Raw genomic sequence first — 19452 nt, 5'->3', positions numbered from 1 at the left:
GCCTGAAATATTCAGGTGATCCCTTAAAAGAATTCAGAGAGATGTGAAGCAGTAGAGGGCCACGTGGCAAGTAACTACTGGCAATCTTTGGAGCTGAGAGTGGCTTTCAGACAACAGCCAACACCTTGACTCCAATCTTGTGAATCTAAGCAGAAAATTCAGTTGGGCCAAGCACAGATTTTGACCTACGGAAACTGAGAGATAACAAACGGGTGTTGTTTTAAGCCATGTAACCTGTGCTAATTTGTTATGCAGTGGAAGAAACGATGAGAGTTACTTGTAGAATTGTGCTTTTAGACACAATGCTGCCCTGAACACTTTTGTGCATGGTCCCTGGAGCACACACGCAGGACTTTAAGGCAAACACCTAGAAGCAGAATAGAATGGAACCGTTACGTGATAGGCACATTACTGGAAAACTATGTCAAATTATTTTCCAACATAATTTAAATTTATCCTTTGACCGGCTATCAAGAAAGGTTCCTTTGCTCTCACATTCTTCCCAATATGGGGTATTGGCAGGATTTAAAGTTTTCCCAGACAAATGACTGTGAAATGATATTTATTTTTTTTATTTTTGTCATAAACAGTTGTTAAATTTTATCAAGGGTTTTCCTAATCTACTACACTTATCATAAAACTATTATATAGTTTTTCAATGTGCTAATATGGAGAACTATATCACCTAATAATCTTACAAATAAAAAATAAATCCAACTTGGTCATGATGTATTATGCATTGTTTTTGTTTTAAAATGCTGAATTCATTACTGCTGTTTTTTTTATGGGGAAATTTACATTCATGCCCATGAGTAATTGAATTATAATTTCCATTTATCCTATTATTCTACCCTGATTTTGGTACCAAGATTTTATTAGCGTCAAGACATAAGTTTCAAAGTATTCTCTGTTTTTAGTCTCTGGAAGAATTTTGTTAAGTTTAGAATTTTCTATTCCTTGAATATTTGATATTACTTTCCTTTAAATATAAGATAAGAATAAGGTGACTTAAATTTTCTATTTTCTGGAATTACAACTCTAGGAATATATTTCAATTTCACTAAAGCTTCCAATATACTGGCGTCCATTTCTCCAGAACTACCTCTGTTATCACTGTGTTATCTGTATTTGCTAGGAATGTGTTTGTGTTCTTATTCTTCATGTATCCTGTTACAGAGGTGTTAATTCTGATAAACTTTTTAAAGAAATAAGCACTACTGATGTTATCTATGGGACACTTGTTTTCTTTTTATGAATTCCTGCTTTTTATTATTTACTTGCTTCTATGTCTTTCGGTTTATAATGCTTTATTTTGTTTTAATTAGTTTTGCTTTTTCTTGCTTTAAGTTGAAATCAGTTTTCATTAGCTCATTAGTTTTCATCCTTCTTTCCTGGCATAAACCTTGGTGGTTATTATTTCCTCTCTAAGAAGTATTACCTGTCTCACACACATTTTAATTAGTAGTAGTTTTATTTTTTTTAACACTAATACCCTGTTAAATACAAATAACATCCTTTGCTTCTTCTCCCTGTCTATACCAACATGTGAACTTCCAATATGGAATTATCTCATATCCTGTTTTTTTTTTTATGCTGTGCTTTACTTCTTTGTTAAGACTTTGCCTTCCATATAGAACTAATGATGAGTCTCAAGGCTCCAAATTCATTCTGATTGGTATTTTGGTCACACAGCAATGATTTATCTCTCTTTTTTATATTCCTCTGAAAGTATAGTGATCACCTTAACTTCAGTAGATACATTTCGCAACTACTAATTACTAGAATGAGAATGCTTATCTGAACTTGACCATTCCATCTCACTTCGTGTTATTATTGGTATCCTTTAATCTAAATGTCTCTTGATTCTGTCTCCACACACATAAGAAAAACGTTTATTTTATACCTTTACTTTTTATTTAAAAGATAGTATCCTCTGAACCAAGTAGAAATGACCATTGCTGTAGGAAACAACAGACCTCTCTTACTTTGCTACATCTGCCTGACAGGGGTTTAACAAGCTTCACTAACATCAAAGGCTGCGCAGAGCTGAAAAAAGTCTCATAATGCCTTTTAAATCCTTTATCTTTCTTTTCTCAAACATGCGATGTGTAAGCATTCATTTTATGCAACTTGCATTCATATTTCTGCTGTTCAGGCAGAAAAATGTCTTTCATCAATTTTAAATTCTTTAAATATTTCCTGATCTTCTACATGTAGGTTAGAGTGAGCAGCCAATTAAAAAGATTAAAATAGTTTATCCTGATACCTGGACTTAAGCAAACTATTTTGACCACAAGCTACAAAAACACAATTGTGCAAATATACATATGAAAAGAGAATTTATTAGTAAGATACAGGGGTTTTTGTGGACTCTGTGATTATTAGATCTGAGGAGGGTAGAAGTTAGAAACTACTTACAGGTTGTTAGAGCCCACAAGTCACTTTATGTCCCAATTATTTTATTTTATTTTATTATTATTATTTTTTTTGTATTTTTCCGAAGCCAGAAACGGGGAGGCAGTCAGACAGACTCCCGCATGCACCCGACCGGGATCCACCCGGCACGCCCACCAGGAGGCGATGCTCTGCCCATCTTGGGGTGTCGCTCTGCAGCAATCAGAGCCACTCTAGCGCCTGAGGCAGAGGCCACAGAGCCATCCTCAGCACCCGGGCAAATTTCGCTCCAATGGAGCCTTGGCTGCAGGAGGGAAAGAGAGAGACAGAGAGGAAGGAGAGGGGGAGGGGTGGAGAAGCAGATGGGCGCATCTCCTGTGTGCCCTGGCCGAGAATCGAACCCAGGACTCCTTCATTATGTCCCAATTATAAATTCTCATTTTTTTTCTTAAGTGAGAAGCGGGGATGCAAAGAGACAGACTTCTGCATGCACCCCAACCAGGATCCACCTGGCAAGCCCACTATGAGGCTCTGACCATCTGGGGCTGCTGCTCCTTGCTTAGCAACTGAGTTATTTTAGCACTTGAAAAGAGGCCATGGAGCCACTGCAGTGCCCAGGGCCGACTTGCTTCAACTGAGCCATGGCTGCAGGAGGAGAAGAAAGAGATAGAAAGAGAGAAGGGAGATGGGGAGGAATGTGTGCCCTGACTAGGAATCAAACCCAGGACAATCACACTCCAGGCCGATGCTCTACCATTGAGCCAATTGGCCAAGACCCCAATTATAAATTTTTAAGTGAGAGAAAACTCTATTGAGCATGTCTTGGGACAGATGCCCATTCATTGTCTAACCAACGATGGTGATAGGATAAGAACAGAGTATGAAAGGGAGTTTGGAAACCAATTGCTCTATGTGGGGCCAACAATTCTTGGAAGACAGAAAGAGGAGAATCAATCTGCTTTAAACAATTGGGAGTTTCTGCCAGAATTTGGAGGGAAAGGAGTCAAGCTAAAAATAGTTAGAAAGAATATAATGCAATTTTATAGACAAAAATGGAGAATAAAGATGTGGAGGCTTCATGTTTCTTAGAAAGAAGGAAAGAAAAAAGAAGCATACTAAAATAGTTGCTATCAAAGAAAATTAATTAAGCACAAAGAAAAAATATCCTGAGACAATTAAAGGTCTAATGTGGGGAACAATAATTAAAGATACAATTCTAACATATACTGGTGAAAAAATCTTAAATGTAAAAAAATAACATATAAACATCACAAGCACTCAACAGAAACAATATAATGGTGAGAAAAAAAAAGATATGTAAACAAGAAAATTAGACTGGCCTTTATTTCTTTTGTGAAATGTAGATATCAAGACCACTCTGAAAAAAATCTAAAGGTTTTAAGTAGAAAACTTGAGAATCCCATATTTTAAAGTAAACCAAGTTTTCTTTATATGAAAAAAACAAAGAAAAATGTTCTCTTTCCTTCTTGTTGGGGAAAATGGGCTCTGACAACTGAGAGGATCTATTTCCTCAGCCTGTAAGTTTCCACACCTCCGCTCAACTGCAACTCCTTTTCCACCTTATCCTTCAAAATCAGCTCGATGGCAGTTCCTTCCCTGGGCCCTCAAACCAAAGCTTGTTGCCATGTCATTGTCTCTTTCAAAGAAGAAAACCAGTTTCTTTCATTGCACATTTCAAAATTTGTGTTTATATATCCAATTGTGTGCATCATTAAATATCAATCTTCTGGCCCTGGCAGGTTGGCTCAGTGGTAGAGCATCGGTCCAGCCTGTGTATATCCCAGGTTCATTTCTGCTCAGGGCACACAGGAGAAGCAACCATCTGCTTCTCCACCCCTATTCTTATCCTTTCTCTATTTATCTCTTTCTCTCTCTCTCTCATCCCCTCCTGCAGCCATGGTTCAATTGATTTGACTGAGTTGGCCCCAGGTGTTGAAAATGGCTCTGTGGAGCTCCTACCTCAGGTGCTAAAAATAGCTTAGTTGTGGAGCATTGGCTCTGGATGGGCAAAATATCATCAATAGGGGGCTTGCTGGTGGATCTGGTCAGGGCATATGTGGGAGTCTGTCTCTCTGTTTCCCCTCCTCTCATTTAAAAAAAAGAAAAAAAAAATCAATTTTCCACATCAAGTCATAAGACTCATGGAGACAAGCACAATTCCTATTGTGTTCATCACTGTATACACAGCACATAACACAGCATCTGGTAGACTGTATTCAATATATGCTGTGGGAAGGGGAGAGAAGAGAGAGAAGGGACAGGCCACCGGACAAAAGGAAAAGAGCAGTACAAGGCAGTAAGGTAGAGTCCTTGCTATATCAAGTACCACACACTAGGTGGCTTATAAACAATGAAAATTTCTCACAGTTTTCACAGGGTGTCAGTCAGGTTGGGTCCTGGGGGGAACCCTCTTCTGGGTAACAGACCGCACACTTCTCATTGTTTCCTCCCATCATGGTGCAAGCAAGCTCTCTAGTGACTTATAAAAGTGCTGACCACATTCATGAGGGCTTTACCCTCATGTCCTCATCCAATTCTACTTACCTCTCAGAGATTTCACTTCCTAACACCATGACATTGTGGGGAAGATTTTCACATGTGTATTTTAGGGGGATACAAACATTCAGTCCATAGGTAGCCTGAGAGACACAGGATCTAAAAAGAGGTCCCAGGAGTTCTGCTAGAGAAGGCCTCATTCACATCGCAGTACAGGATGCCAGTAGTTATTGTAGGCTGTGCAAAGTGGATGAAGAGATGGATGAAGGAGTTTGTGAAGATGTGGAGATAAGGGGTGAAAGATAAAACAAGGATATCTTTCTCTAATGCCCAGTGGAAATCCCTCTTTGAGATAAATTTTTATTGAATAAGTAGAAATTGGTTGTCTCCCAAAGAAATGAATTTTAAATGATACATCTCTTCAAAAAGTTGATAATGAAAGTTATTTTCATTTAAAAAATATTATTTATACTAAGCTTGTTCTCTATAACTTCAACCTTAAAAGCAAAACTATACCGAGCGAACAATAGCATCCTAAAAGTAGTTAATTCTCTCCACCTCCTTTTGTAATGAAAGAGCTTTCATCACCCAAGTGATTAGTTCTGGGCTTTGCCCCTCCACACCACTACAATTTCTCTGGATGTTAAGGAATCCATTATCTGTTGAGGTCACAAAGGAGTGTGTCTATGCTTATAAGTGTCATAGAATATTGGCATTGGATGATTGCCCAAACCAGGCAGTTCAAGTAGGGTTAGGTAAAGTCTCAAGGCACAAGTGGCATTCCACTACTAGGAGACATCCGTAGGAACTGTGTCTTGTCAATGGAAATTCAGTATTCATAGTGAGAGGTGAGCAGCTAACATAGCCCTTCTATCTGGGAGACAGGAGAGTGTTACCGCAAGAAGGGGGTTTGGCATAGCATTTAGTGCTGGAAACTAGCAGGGTATGGCTCTTTCCCAGAGCCAATTTCTGTTATTATTATTATTATTATTATTATTATCATTGTTTTTAGAGAGAGGAAGGAAAAGAGCAGGAGAGAGACAGGAACATCTGTTCCTATATGTGCCCTGACCAGGGATTGAACCAGCAACCTCTGCACTTCGGGACGATGCTCCAACCAACGGAACTATCTAGCCAGGGCAGCTAATTCCAATTTCAAGTACTCCATACGGTTCCCTTGATTTAGTATGTATAATGTGAAACCAAGGAAAATAGACATACTTCAGCAGTCATATTACTAATCCATGAGTAAATAATATATAATGAATCAATGTTATCGATTTTGTTGTTTAAATTATTTATATGCATTTTCATATTTGTCAGCTTAATTTATTCATATAAATTAAGATATAGATTTTTTTGATACAGAGTGTTAAAATATCCAATGTTTCTGTTTGTTAATTTTTCCTTATAATTCTGAAAGTTTTACTTTTATTAGCTTAATGGTTATGTTGTTGATTGCCTGCAAGTCACAATCAGCATAGCTTCCCAATGGCTTGTTCTTTTTTTCATGATTATATAGTGTCTTTTTATCCTAGTTAAGACAGATAATACTTCTATTACCCAGCTTTCTTTTCTTAGTATTTGTTTTGTTTTCCATACCTTTATTTTGAATCTTTTCATGTGGTGTTGTTTTAGGTGTATTTTTTTTTTTTTTTTTTTTTTTTTTTGTCTTATGGAAGCAAACTATTTCAAATTCAATTATACACACTGTGAATTTTAATAAGAAAGTTTAACCTGTTTATGTTTTCTGTAAGTACAGTTAAGTTTTTTTTTTATTTACAATTTTAAATTATAGTTGACAATATTATATTGTATTCAGGTGTGCAATACAGTGATTAGACACATATAATTTACAAAGTAACCACTCCAATAAGTCTAGTGCCAATCTAGCACCGGAGTACACTTTATTTCTATCACCTTATTTTTGGCTTGAGATTAAACTTGCTTTTTCTTTTTTTTTTTTTTTTTTTTTTTTTGAATTTTTCTGAAGCTGGAAATGGGGAGAGACAGTCAGACAGACTCCCGCATGCGCCCGACCGGGATCCACCCGGCATGCCCACCATGGGGCGACGCTCTGCCCACCAGGGGGCGATGCTCTGCCCATCCTGGGCGTCGCCATATTGCGACCAGAGCCACTCTAGCGCCTGAGGCAGAGGCCACAGAGCCATCCCCAGCACCCGGGCCATCTTTGCTCCAATGGAGCCTTGGCTGCGGGAGGGGAAGAGAGAGACAGAGAGGAAAGCACGGCGGAGGGGTGGAGAAGCAAATGGGCGCTTCTCCTGTGTGCCCTGGCCGGGAGTCGAACCCAGGTCCCCCGCACGCTAGGCCGACGCTCTCCCGCTGAGCCAACCGGCCAGGGCTGCTTTTTCTTTATTGCTATAATTTTCTTTCTCTGCCTTTGGTTGGGTTGGTAAAATATTGTATTTTCCCTTTTTCATTTGTTTTGCAAGAAATTGTTTTGATTGTCTGTTTGTTTTGGCTTCCCAGTTGTCTAATGTGGCTCTCCAGGACCTTAGTCAGGAGCTAGGTTCTACTACCAGCAGCCAGCTCCAGAATGTGGCAGATCTATGCTCAGATGAGTGGCCTGGTTGCCATGGCTCCTAGCCATGCAGATGTGTCTTTGTCCCCACTGTTCCCAGGCTCCAACTCATCAGGAACTCTATCTCCAAGAAATGACCTTCCTATCATAAGTAGAGGTGTCCACTCACGTACCTTTCATCTACTACAAGGACACTTTTAGTCCTCTTTACCCAAAAATAACCAATACCTTTTACAACTTCTGCCTACTTAGCATTCAAAGTGTAATAAAGTCTTACATTCTGCTCTGCTCACCATTTTGTTTTTCTGTTCCTTGACTATAGAAATACTTGTCTATTGATGAGCTTAGCTACATCTCTCTTTCTCTCTCTCTCAATATATATATATATAGATATATACTTATATATATTAAAATATATATTTATATTAAAATATATATATATATATTTCCCCCCCTATCCCTACTTCATTGGAGTAAAGATGCCATCTTGACCTGAAAAGTCCCTCTTCTCTTTCTATTTCTGTGTGATTATGGCCTAAACATTGCCCTCTCTCTCAAGTCATCCTTTTTGATTCTCAAAAGACTGTTTGGAAGCCAGAGAGCTGAACAATGGCTGTTTCTCTTCTTTTTTAAAATTTTATTTCTTCTTTAATGATCTATTTATTTTCAAGGTGATGTAGATGCCTCTAAGAAGGGGAAAGGTCATAATAAAAAAGAAACGCTAGCCCTGGCCGGTTGGCTCAGCGGTAGAGCGTCGGCCTAGCGTGCGGAGGACCCGGGTTTGATTCCCGGCCAGGGCACACAGGAGAAGTGCCCATTTGCTTCTCCACCCCTCCGCCGCGCCTTCCTCTCTGTCTCTCTCTTCCCCTCCCGCAGCCAAGGCTCCATTGGAGCAAAGATGGCCGGGCGCTGGGGATGGCTCTGTGGCCTCTGCCTTAGGCTCTAGAGTGGCTCTGGTGGCAACATGGCGATGCCCAGGATGGGCAGAGCATCGCCCCCTGGTGGGCGTGCCGGATGGATCCCGGTCGGGCGCATGCGGGAGTCTGTCTGACTGTCTCTCCCTGTTTCCAGCTTCAGAAAAATGCAAAAAAAAAAAAAAAAAAAGGAAACACTAAAAAGTATAATTTCAAAAATTACTATTTTAAGAAGTTTTTTATATGTCCTTAATAAAAAATTAAATATGTATTATTCTAGCAACAACCACTAAGAGTGAACAAATGTGGCTTATTGACTTCCTCCAGCTTTTTCTATTGGTGTTGTCATTCCTTCTGGTGTGTCCACTACAGAAACCTGAGAAAGGTGAGGAGAGTGTTGTGTTCTTTCCATCCTGCTGCCTGTGGGTAGTGAGGAGCAGGGACAAAGTAAGTTTGCCATCAGGGGAGGAGAAAGACAGATAAAAGTAAATTTATCCCATGGGGACTGTGAACACAGGACCAATTCTTGTGGAAATGAATAAGAAGGTAACACCTGAGTAAAAGATAAGGGATGTTCAAATAGGTAAGGAAAGTAAAGGACTTTGAAGGAAAATGTCCTGACATGCTAAAATACACAATGGCTGAGCTGGCCACTGTGCTCATATCTGAAATCTGTTGCTATTCATTCTCTTTGGCTAACCCTTTGTGAAACTCTTTTCCAGAACATGCCAAATGCTCAGGTGAACCCGATTCTGTGTAGACTTTACTGCCTATGAAACAAGATGCACACACTATGGTACCCGGGGAAGATGGGAGCCCATGGATCACTCAGTAACTGTGGACTCAACTAAAAAATTCTATCTAGATACACGTTTTTGTTTTTGTTTTTTTGTTTTTTGTATTTTTCTGAAGCTGGAAACGGGGAGAGACAGTCAGACAGACTCCCGCATGCGCCCGACCGGGATCCACCAGGCACGCCCACCAGGGGCAACACTCTGCCCACCAGGGGGCGATGCTCTGCCCCTCCGGGGTGTCGCTCTGCCAGGACCAGAGCCACTCTAGCGCCTAGGGCAGAGGCCAAGGAGCCATCCCCAGCTCCCGGGCCATCTTTCCTCCAATGGAGCCTTGGCTGCGGGAGGGGAAGAGAGAGACAGAGAGGAAGGGGGGGGGGTGGAGAAGCAAATGGGCGCTTCTCCTATGTGCCCTGGCCGGGAATCAAACCCGGGTCCCCCGCACGCCAGGCCAACGCTCTACTGCTGAGCCAACCGGCCAGGGCCTCTAGATACACGTTTTTAAAAGTAAGTACCCTAGAGCCTGACCAGGCAGTGGCACAGTGAATAGAGCGTCAGACTGGGATGTGGAGGACCCAGGTTCAAGACCCCGAGGTAGCCAGCTTGAGCGCTGGCTCATCTGGTTTGAGCAAAGCTCACCAGCTTGGACCCAAGGTCACTGGCTCGTGCCTGCTGTGGCCCTACGGTCAAGGCACATATGAGAAAGCAATCAATGAACAACTAAGGTGTCACAACGAAGAAACTAATGATTGATGCTTCTCATCTCTCTTCGTTCCTGTCTGTCTGTCCCTATCTAACCCTTTCTCTGACTCTCTCTCTCTCTCTCTCTCTGTTAAAAAAAAAAAAAGAAAAAGAAATCTACGTACTGACTTCAGTTTCGATTATGTAACAATTTAGCTTCACTTACATAACGTGAAAAAAAAATAAAAATAAAATAAAAGTAAGTACACTAGAAATAAGGAAAACAAAAATTAAGGCAAAGCATGGGCAGAATTTCACTTTATAAAATCATCTTTAGTGGATAGTGTTATGATCAGTTTTGTGTGTCAGCCAGGCTGTACTCCCCGGTCATTCAATCAAACACTAAACATGTAATAAAGGTATATTATAGATGTGACTAACATCTACAACCAGTAGACTGTAAATAACAGAAATCATCCTCAAAAATTCAGGTGGATTTCTAGACCTGTAACTCAATTCCCAGTCAGTAGAAGTGTCTCAAGAGCGGAGCTGATGTTTTCCTAAGGAATTGCATGTGGGCTGCTGCTTAAACTTGTGCCCAAGAATTCCCAGCCTTCTCTTTCTGATTAGCTGTTCTATGGATTTCAGAGTTGCCTCGCCAGCCTCACAGTTACTTAAGCTGATATGTGTGTGTGTGTGTGTGTGTGTGTGTGTGTGTGTGTGTGTTGGGGGGTGTTCTACCTGTTCTGTTTCTCTTGTGGAACCCTGACTGCTATAGATTTTTATGTTAGAAGTGTTTTTGAGACGCGCAGAATCTTAAGAACAAGTTTTCTCAATTGATTCTAAGTTTTTTGGAATGGATTCCCTACTTTGATTAGATTCCAAGGCACTAAGGAATACTTCCGGTGGCAAAGAGGGCCCTGACAATCCATAGTATGATGTGGCAATAGATTGGCAAAATATCTCCATTTGATACACCTATAAAAGGCAGGGTTCTGGGCAAACAAGTATGTGAAACCATATTACATTTCAGTCAAACTAAGCAATACAATGGGATTGGCTGGTTGCTCGTCCTTATGTTACAGAAAGTAATGAAAAGAAATGCTGAGCTCAGAGCTCTGGTTCTGCATAAAAGCCTTGAGAGTTTCTGTCTGCCCTGAAAGAAACCTTTATCTCCTAAAGCTGCAGGGCTGAGATTTCAAAAAACCAAACTCTGACTCTTGTTCTGAGACTGCTTTACTTTGAGTACAAATTGAGTTCTCAGCCTAACATTCCCTGTTAAGGTGAGGTCATTGACCGAGACAGAAAGGGTCCTGAAAACTGGAATGGAGTCAAAGGGGAGTTCCCAGTGAGGTGCAAAGTGTGACCTGCAATGAAAGATATTACACACCAAAAGAACACTATGACTTTTCCAAATTACCAGACAGAAATTGGGGTAATATGTGTGGGAATGGATGTTAAGGGTGCGGGATAATGGTGTGAGGGCTATAACATTGCAGCAGGCCGAACTTATTGATTTAGGCCCTCTTAGTAGAGATTCTGCATTTAATGTTGTAGTCTGAAGGGTTAGAAAAGGCTCGACCAGTTTGTTTGGTTGATTTGAAGAGACATGGACCAAAAGGTGAATAAATGAACTTGAACTTCCAGAACTGTCTTTGTATACTGTAGAAGAAGGTATACAAAGTCTTAGGGAGATTTTAATATTAAAATAGATTTGACTTATTATTTAAAATCTGCTCACCCACCCTGGGACAGTCCAGAGAACACTTCTTCACCAGGACTGTACAAAATAAATCTTTAAGGGAACCCTGCACCTTTCAGGGGCTCTATGACCTCTCTCCTCTGTAGATCAGAAATTACAGTTAGAGCTGCTGATTACCAAAAAACTCTGATCCCTAAATGCAGTGGGAATAATTCGATCCCAGGGTGGCAAGTTTCAATTGGCACGACTTAACTGCCAAAGACAAGGAGGCTGAGGTTTCCATAATGGACAGTGGACTCATAGCAACAATCAAATAATCTGTTGGCCAGATTGCTATGGTGTTGGCTAATTGATCGTGGTGCCCCTAGAAAAGAAGTAGATGAGCAATCTATTAAATTCTTACTGGATGTGTATCAAAATTGGAAAGGTTCTAGGTCAAGTGAATAGAAGTCGAATTCAAATAACCGAAACACAGAGTCATGTCCTCACCATCAATTCCCAGATATGAACTAATCAATTTACAGAACCAGAACTCCTTGAATGAAGAGGAAGCCCTGTCCTCTTGAGGTAATACCTTACTATAGCACCAAAAATTGATACATTCTTGCTAGAATAGACACCCCAATATGGATTTGTTTTTCCTGCACACAGTCCATCTGCCAAGACTGTGCACTGACTGAATGATGTATTCACAGTCATGGTATTCCATATATACATAGCATTGCTTCTGATCAAGGAACTCACTTCACAGCAAATGAAGGGGAGCAATTGGCCCAAGCTCATGAAATTCACTGTGTCCCCATTATCCTCTGATGCAGCCACTTGAAAGAATAGTGGAATAGCCTTTTGAAACAAGCCCTGCTAGGCAGAAATATTTTGCAGAGCTGGAGCAATGCTTAAATAGGCATCTAATATAAGGTGCTGATTCTCTCACAGCCAGATTAACAGATAGATCCAGGGATCAAGAGGTGAAAATGGGAGTAGCATCCCTTGCTCTTACCCTCATTGATCCACTAACAACATTTTGGCCTTCTAGCTCCATGGCCTTATGCTATGCTGTGTTAGAAGTCTTAGTTCCAAAGGGAGACATTATTCTATCAAGAAGTACAACCATAATTCCATTGAAGCAGAAGTTAAGTCTGCCACCTGGCCACTATGGACCCCTTTTGCTTCATAATCAACAGGCAAAGAGATATAAACATGTTACTATACTGACTTGGGTGACTGACCTTGTTTACCAAGTAGAAATCAGACTGCTATAACACAGTGGGAGTTAAAAAGAAAAAGATATGTCTGGAATACAGGAAATTCTTTAGGGTGTCTCTTAGTGTTACTAGGCCGTGTGATTAAAGTAAATGGAAAAGTACAACAATCCTATTTTGGCCACGACCCTTCAGGAATGAAGGTTTGGGTTACCCCACCAGGAAAAGAGTCATGACTAGGTGAGGTACAGGTTGAGGGCAAATGGAATATGGAATGGCTAGTAGAAGAAGGTACTTATAAATACTCACTACATGGCTAAAACCACATGATTCACTACAGAAATGAAGACTTTAAGAGTTATGAGTATGTCTTCCTGATTTTGTTATGTGTATATTTATGTTTGTATATAGCAATTAGTTTTTCTTTCTTTTTTTAATCACCTTATCATATAACATGATACATTAATGGTTAGCTTTATATCACTGTATTTAATTTACATAGTATCAAGAAAATGAGCACATGCCATGCAGGTACTTTGAACTCTCTTTGGGGAGAGGATTAGAGCATTTTCAGTTGTACACAGGATAGCTACATTATTCTAGATGAGAGTGTGTCTCTATCTGGATATTAAATAGGGTTGAAGGAGGTGCACATGGGCACCAAGTTGACAAGGGGTGGACTGTGATGCTCAGCTTTCTATGTCAGCTTAGCCAGGCTATTGTACCTAGTTATTCAATCAAACACTAATCTACATGCACCTAACTGATACAGATAAGCAAAGAAAGAAACACCCAACCCCCCAAATTTTTAATGTTCCCTTCCATAAAAGCACTATTATTTTCAAAATAAAGGTTATGTATAATGCTGACTAACAACAGTTAGGTGCTGCATATATAATGTCTCATTTAATCTTTACCATGGTTTATGAGTTAAAGACAGGAATACAGAGAGTGAATAACAACCTTGAAGCCTTTCAGGATTTCAACTCAAATTGTCTGACTTTAAAACCTTTTTTTTTTTTAACAGAGACAGAGAGAGAGTCAGAGAGAGGAATAGATAGGGACAGACAGACAGGAATGGAGAGATGAGAAGCATCAATCATTAGATTTTCGTTGCGCATTGCGACACATATTTGTTCATTGATTGCTTTCGCATATGTGCCTTGACCGTGGGCCTTCAGCAGACCGAGTAACCCCTTACTCTAGCCAGCAACCTTGGGTCCAAGTTGGTGAGCTTTTGCTCAAACCAGATGAGCCCACGTTGAAGCTGGCATCTCGGGGTCTTGAACCTGGGTCTTCAGCATCCCAGTTCGACGCTCTATCCACTGCGCCACCACCTGGTCAGGCTCTAAAACCTTTTAGCTACAAATTCCAAAAATGCTTAGAAACAGCTTCTATGCAAATTGCTCAACCTTGCATTCCAGCCTTCTCTTTTATGATCCGTTATCTTATTCACAAAAAACAAGATGGTTTTCTGAACCAAGTGACTTTTTAATAGCCTTAGGACTTTTAAAAAATATACTATTGGTCTGCTAATTGTGTATTTGAACTCTTGCTGAAGGGAGACTGCATAATTTAAAGAAAACAGAGAGTTGAAGGCAGCTCAGCAATCCTCCCATTCTTTGGTTGTGTACTTGGGCAAATCACTTAACTCTACTGGGCCCCAGTTTAACTCCTCAATTATTAAGAAGTAATGATAATAAAGGAGTGATCATCTTTATTTAAATTCTTCACAAGATTTTTGTGAGGATTCTTTGAGATATCTCAAGTGAAGCTACTATACAAATTTTAGAACTGAGTTCACTTCCTTCCTATTGACTTAGACTGTAGACTGCTGGATAGTAGATCTAGTCTACCTTGCTCATCTATGTAAAACCTGTGGCACATGATCTTATGCAAAACAGTAACCATAGTAAATATGCATTGATTTGGGTAGATAGTAGGTACTAAATTTTTTTTAAAAAGTGATATAACTCATCAAGGTGGTGGCTATGACTGTTGTTTTCACTTCTGTATTTCCAGTATCCAATATGATACAATATGAGCTTGGCATACAATAAAGATAGCTGGGTGACAATTAAAATGGCATGATAGTCCATAGATTAATATCCAGGTCTTATCCAGTAATATCCACTGATGGATGTTGAGAAAGTAATTATACAAATCTGTCTCCTTCCCATTTGCTCACTGTTCTTTTCAAGCCTCCATATTTACATATGTTCATTCTTAAAAAATAAAACTTCTAAAATGTAGAACTGGGAGGCAGCAATCCCTTCCTTACTGCTTGCTCATTCTTGCCGTTTCTTCCTCTTGAGAGTGTGCCCCTGGAAGTCATCAACAGCCACTGGCTAGTAGGTCAGGATGAAACTTTGGGATCTCCTTCGGCTCCATTTAGAATATGTAATTTTAGTTTTTTTGTTTTTTTTTTTTTTGCTCTCCTTTCCATCCCAATCATTTAGATAATTAAGATCTATCAGCTTCCCTTCCTTTAGGGGACATGATGATGACTTACAAAGGGATAAACATTTGAAATTATCATTGTGACAAATATCAATAACCCACGTCCATTTAATATTTGAAAACAAAACAAATGAGTGAACGCATTAATTTTTTAAGGTGCCATTTCCTAGCTTCCAGAATTAAGCTTTAGTAAGGAATATACACAAAAAGGTCTAAAACAGCAAATTTAAATTGCGTACCCAGACACTTTCTTCGTGACATTCTTGTAAGAGAAAGGTATAAAGGGACTTGGGAATTTTGCCTCTAACAATGCACAGCCTCTGCTGTCTCTCTGCTCTTTTGTAGTGCCTTGTACATTATGAATTGCTCTCAGCCAGCAGGGATTGAGATAGAGCTACTCAGTGCACAGCATCCATGTTATCTTCCTCCCCAGAGCTCTTTGTGGCCAGCTCATCTACTCCGTCCACGATGGAGTTAGAATTCTAATTAACCCACCAGCTTCCTTTACTGAAAGAAAGATGAAGAAACAAAGGGACAAAAAAGGGAGTAAGGAAGGAGAAACACAGAGAAGGAGGGAAGGAAGGGTAGGAAGAAGAAAGATGGAAGAGGAAATATTTAATTTCCATGAAGATGGTCATCCAATATTTAGTAGTAAGAAAGAAGATTTCCACAAAATTCTAAGCTACTAAATCATAAATTACTCATCTTAATATTTGAGTTCTGCTTCTGTGTTAACTAATAATTTTGAAAGGGAAGGAACAAGAAACAGAGGAGGCTTTCCTTATGTTTTAATATAAACGCACCCTGGCTCCTGGAGTAATTGGGTAGGGTTCCTGTCCCCACTAAAAACTGTTTAATGAGACAGAGAGCTCTACCTGCCAAGGGCACTCGGAGGAAAAGGTATGGGTGAGACCAGTGATCTAAGCCCAGACTACTTCACTCCTGGGACATAAACCCTGACTGTTGAGGCACCCCCAAAGAGGACCAAATGTAAGCCAGGGAAAGTTAGCCTTGATGGTGGAGACAATCCAAGAGTGGCTACAAGAAAGTGTTCTCTATACTCATTCTCTTCTCTTGTGTTAACAAGCAGACCACATATGAGACAGCTTTTGTGACACGAAAGAAATCTCCAGGCACAGTGGATAGAGCGTCGACCTTAAATGCTAAAGTAGCAAGTTGAAATCCCTGGGCTTGCCTGGTGAAGGCACATGTGACAGGCAACTCATGAACAGCTAGAGTGAAGCAACTACTTCTAGCCCCCACAGCCCCCATAAAATCAATAAATGAAATATTTTAAAAAATTAAAAAGAAATCTCCAGACCTACTCTTTTCAAAATCCATAGATCCAATGGTTGGATGGGCCAGAGCAAGAAGCAGTATTTTCTGGCTTAAACTCCAGGTTCTTGTTATGGGAAATTACAAACAACACTTCTAGCATGCTGTCCACTTGCAGTGGCTAACAGCAATGGGGTCCTCTTTCTCAATTTGAGTTTTCTCATCCATAAAAAGGTGAGTGGGAACAAATAAATGACTTGTAGGAGCATTATTATGTGAAGTCTCTCCTACTGAGCAAAAAGAAGCCTGCTGAGTTAATATCTTCCAGTACATTTATGTATTTTACCAGAGAGTTCTTGTGGTTTGGGATGGAAGGTAGGAGTACATGTATATTCCTTTGGATGACTCCAGGGGGCAGTAGTTTCCTGGGTAAAGAGGTCAATGAGGCTTAAACAGCGTATATTGGATTCTGTCATCTTCTATCTCTTAAACCCCGAGGAAACAGCCCCGCCAAAATAGACTTCTCTACAGAAACATAAACTTTGAAGAAATCATGTACCCATTCTAAAGAAATCCCGGCTCCAAGGAAATCCTCAGAACACAAATACCATTGGTGCAATGATAATATTTCTCCTGAACGGTTTTCCTTTGATTTTCCTGGATGAGTTTATGGTGAGAGCAGATTTATTCTTTAACAAGTGCACACACATGGCATCCTCTTTCTTGATGACAAGGGCTTTTTCTTTTTCCAAAATGTGTCTGGCAAGCCCCAAAGCTAGAGAAACAAAATTGAGAGAAGCCTGATGTTACCAGTGAGTTACAAGTGAGACCCAAAGCTGTTATGGTTTCCTGGTGCCTCCTGACTCAACAGGGATATGTTGCCTTACACTCAGGAGTTTCTTACCTAGTGACAGTTCTGCATCTTTATTCTATTTTTTCCATTTTCACTAGTGGGAAGGATGGAAAGAGAGAATAGAGGGAGGGAGGACACAAACAATAGCAGAAGACTCACATTATTCTAACAAAATTGCCAGCTTTTAATTTTTTCCCTCCCATGTGGCTTTAAGCCCCATGCTTATAAGCGGAAGCCTCTGAAATTCTTGCAGCTAGCTAGTTGAGGTTTCTGGAGGAATGAATATGCATGGTGCATGTAATCTACAATTTATTAGCCTGCTTCACTGGTCATTATTGAGATTTGCTTGTAATGCTTAGCGGCGTTAAGATCCTCTCCACATCTCCCTAACAACATTTCAGTAATAATATTAGTTCAGTCCTTGGGCTGCATGCCCCAGAAGGAATCTGCTCGGGCTCATCTTGCCTCATTACTCCTAACAGGGTTCCCATGGTCATGTCACACTCCAGTGACATGCCAGACACAAACGACATCTTTTAAATATTTTCTCTGACATAGTTCATTTGAAATGCTAGCTTCTCCGTTAGTGCTATGCACCGAGAAGTGCCAGATTATGAAGGAAGGGTTGCTTCTTCAGATGAGCAGGATAACAGGAGGATGTCACAACAGCACTGAGGATGAGGGGGTGGCCACAGAAGACTTCCATGAGTATATATATCCAGGACAGCCCCTCTGAAGTCGTTGTCTCAGCTGGGATGGACAATGCTGGGGCCCCATCTGGATTCTCTCACACCACTTTTATTGGCATTGTGCACCCATTCCCCCTGCCATTGCACGCTCTGCTACTAATGGCTGCCTCCTGCCACGTGAGCATTGCAGCTGCCCAGACACAAAGGATCCCATAGCTGATGCCTGACTGGCCCAGAAGTACAAAAGCCCAGCTCCGTTACCTTGAGGCTGGACAAAGGTGGAGGTGTAATTGATGCTTCAGAGCCCCTTGCAGGATCAGCTGTGGCTGAGGCTTCCTCCTTTCCCTTTTCCTGCTTCTTGTTCCTTCCTGGCCTCTCCGGGGAGCCCTTCCCTGATAAACCATGGGCACGGGAATGTTTGGCTCAGGGTCTGCTTCTGGGAGAACTTGATGTTGGATGCTTTGCAGGCTTTTGATTCTCCAGCTGTGTGCAAGCCTTGTGGCCATTCTGCTTCTGAATTTGCTTCTCTGTGGTGGGGAAAATCTCCCAGCAGCCCAGTTTATAACCTCCCAACCTTCCCCACCTCCACTCAAGGGGTCCTTAAGCATCTCGGGTCTCCAGTTCAAAAGGGCTTAAAAGGAATCAACATTTTCTTTTTTGTTTGCTTACTATCATCATTTAGGTAAATATTTCCATTTTATTTTCTCACCATTTCAAGAATATGTTAGTAGATCCATTTTATAGCTAAGTAAACCAAAGCTCAGAAAGGTGATAAAAACTGAACAAAATTCCCACACACCCCAGAAATGTGAGGCCTTTAACCCAAGCTTTCAAATTCAAGTCCAGTGAATATTTCACATGCTTTCCTACAATGGTCCCATGGGTAACTGGGACATGATGTTCCCATCTGAATATCAGCAATGCTCAGATGAGGCCACATCATGGTCACATCTGCAACAGGACAGAGGCCTGTCCATAACCACAACAATGACGAAACATCCTCCCTTTTAACTAGTATGAGTAGCTGTAGTTTTTTTATGGATGACAATCCTAGCCTCACTTTGGTCTTTCTGCCTCTTAGATAAAATTTACTCTAATTTCTTGGCAGCATCTAATCTAGAACTAGCCTCTGCCCCTTTAAATTCCTCCTTAGATCCATCAAAGTCCAGACCCTATCAGAAGGCCTGCTCCTAGAACCCCTCTCCCCCTATTGCTGAGATGCTTCCAGACTCCTGTTCTCCTTGGCAGGGGCACCTAAATGAACCGAACTTCCTTTCCTTTAGGTATGTGTCTCTGCTTTCATCATGCAGATTTCATCACCCGTCAAGTGATTTTTCAAAGTAATGTCTAAGAATAATCATGCCATCGCCTAGCACCACTCTCATGAGCTGTTAGGCTCCATTACTGATGAAAGGCACATGCACCAATAAAG

The sequence above is a fragment of the Saccopteryx leptura genome, chromosome 5 (genome assembly GCF_036850995.1).
Source record: "Saccopteryx leptura isolate mSacLep1 chromosome 5, mSacLep1_pri_phased_curated, whole genome shotgun sequence".
In the NCBI taxonomy this organism is placed as follows: Eukaryota; Metazoa; Chordata; class Mammalia; order Chiroptera; family Emballonuridae; genus Saccopteryx; species Saccopteryx leptura.
Note: the sequence above shows the minus strand (reverse complement) of the source record.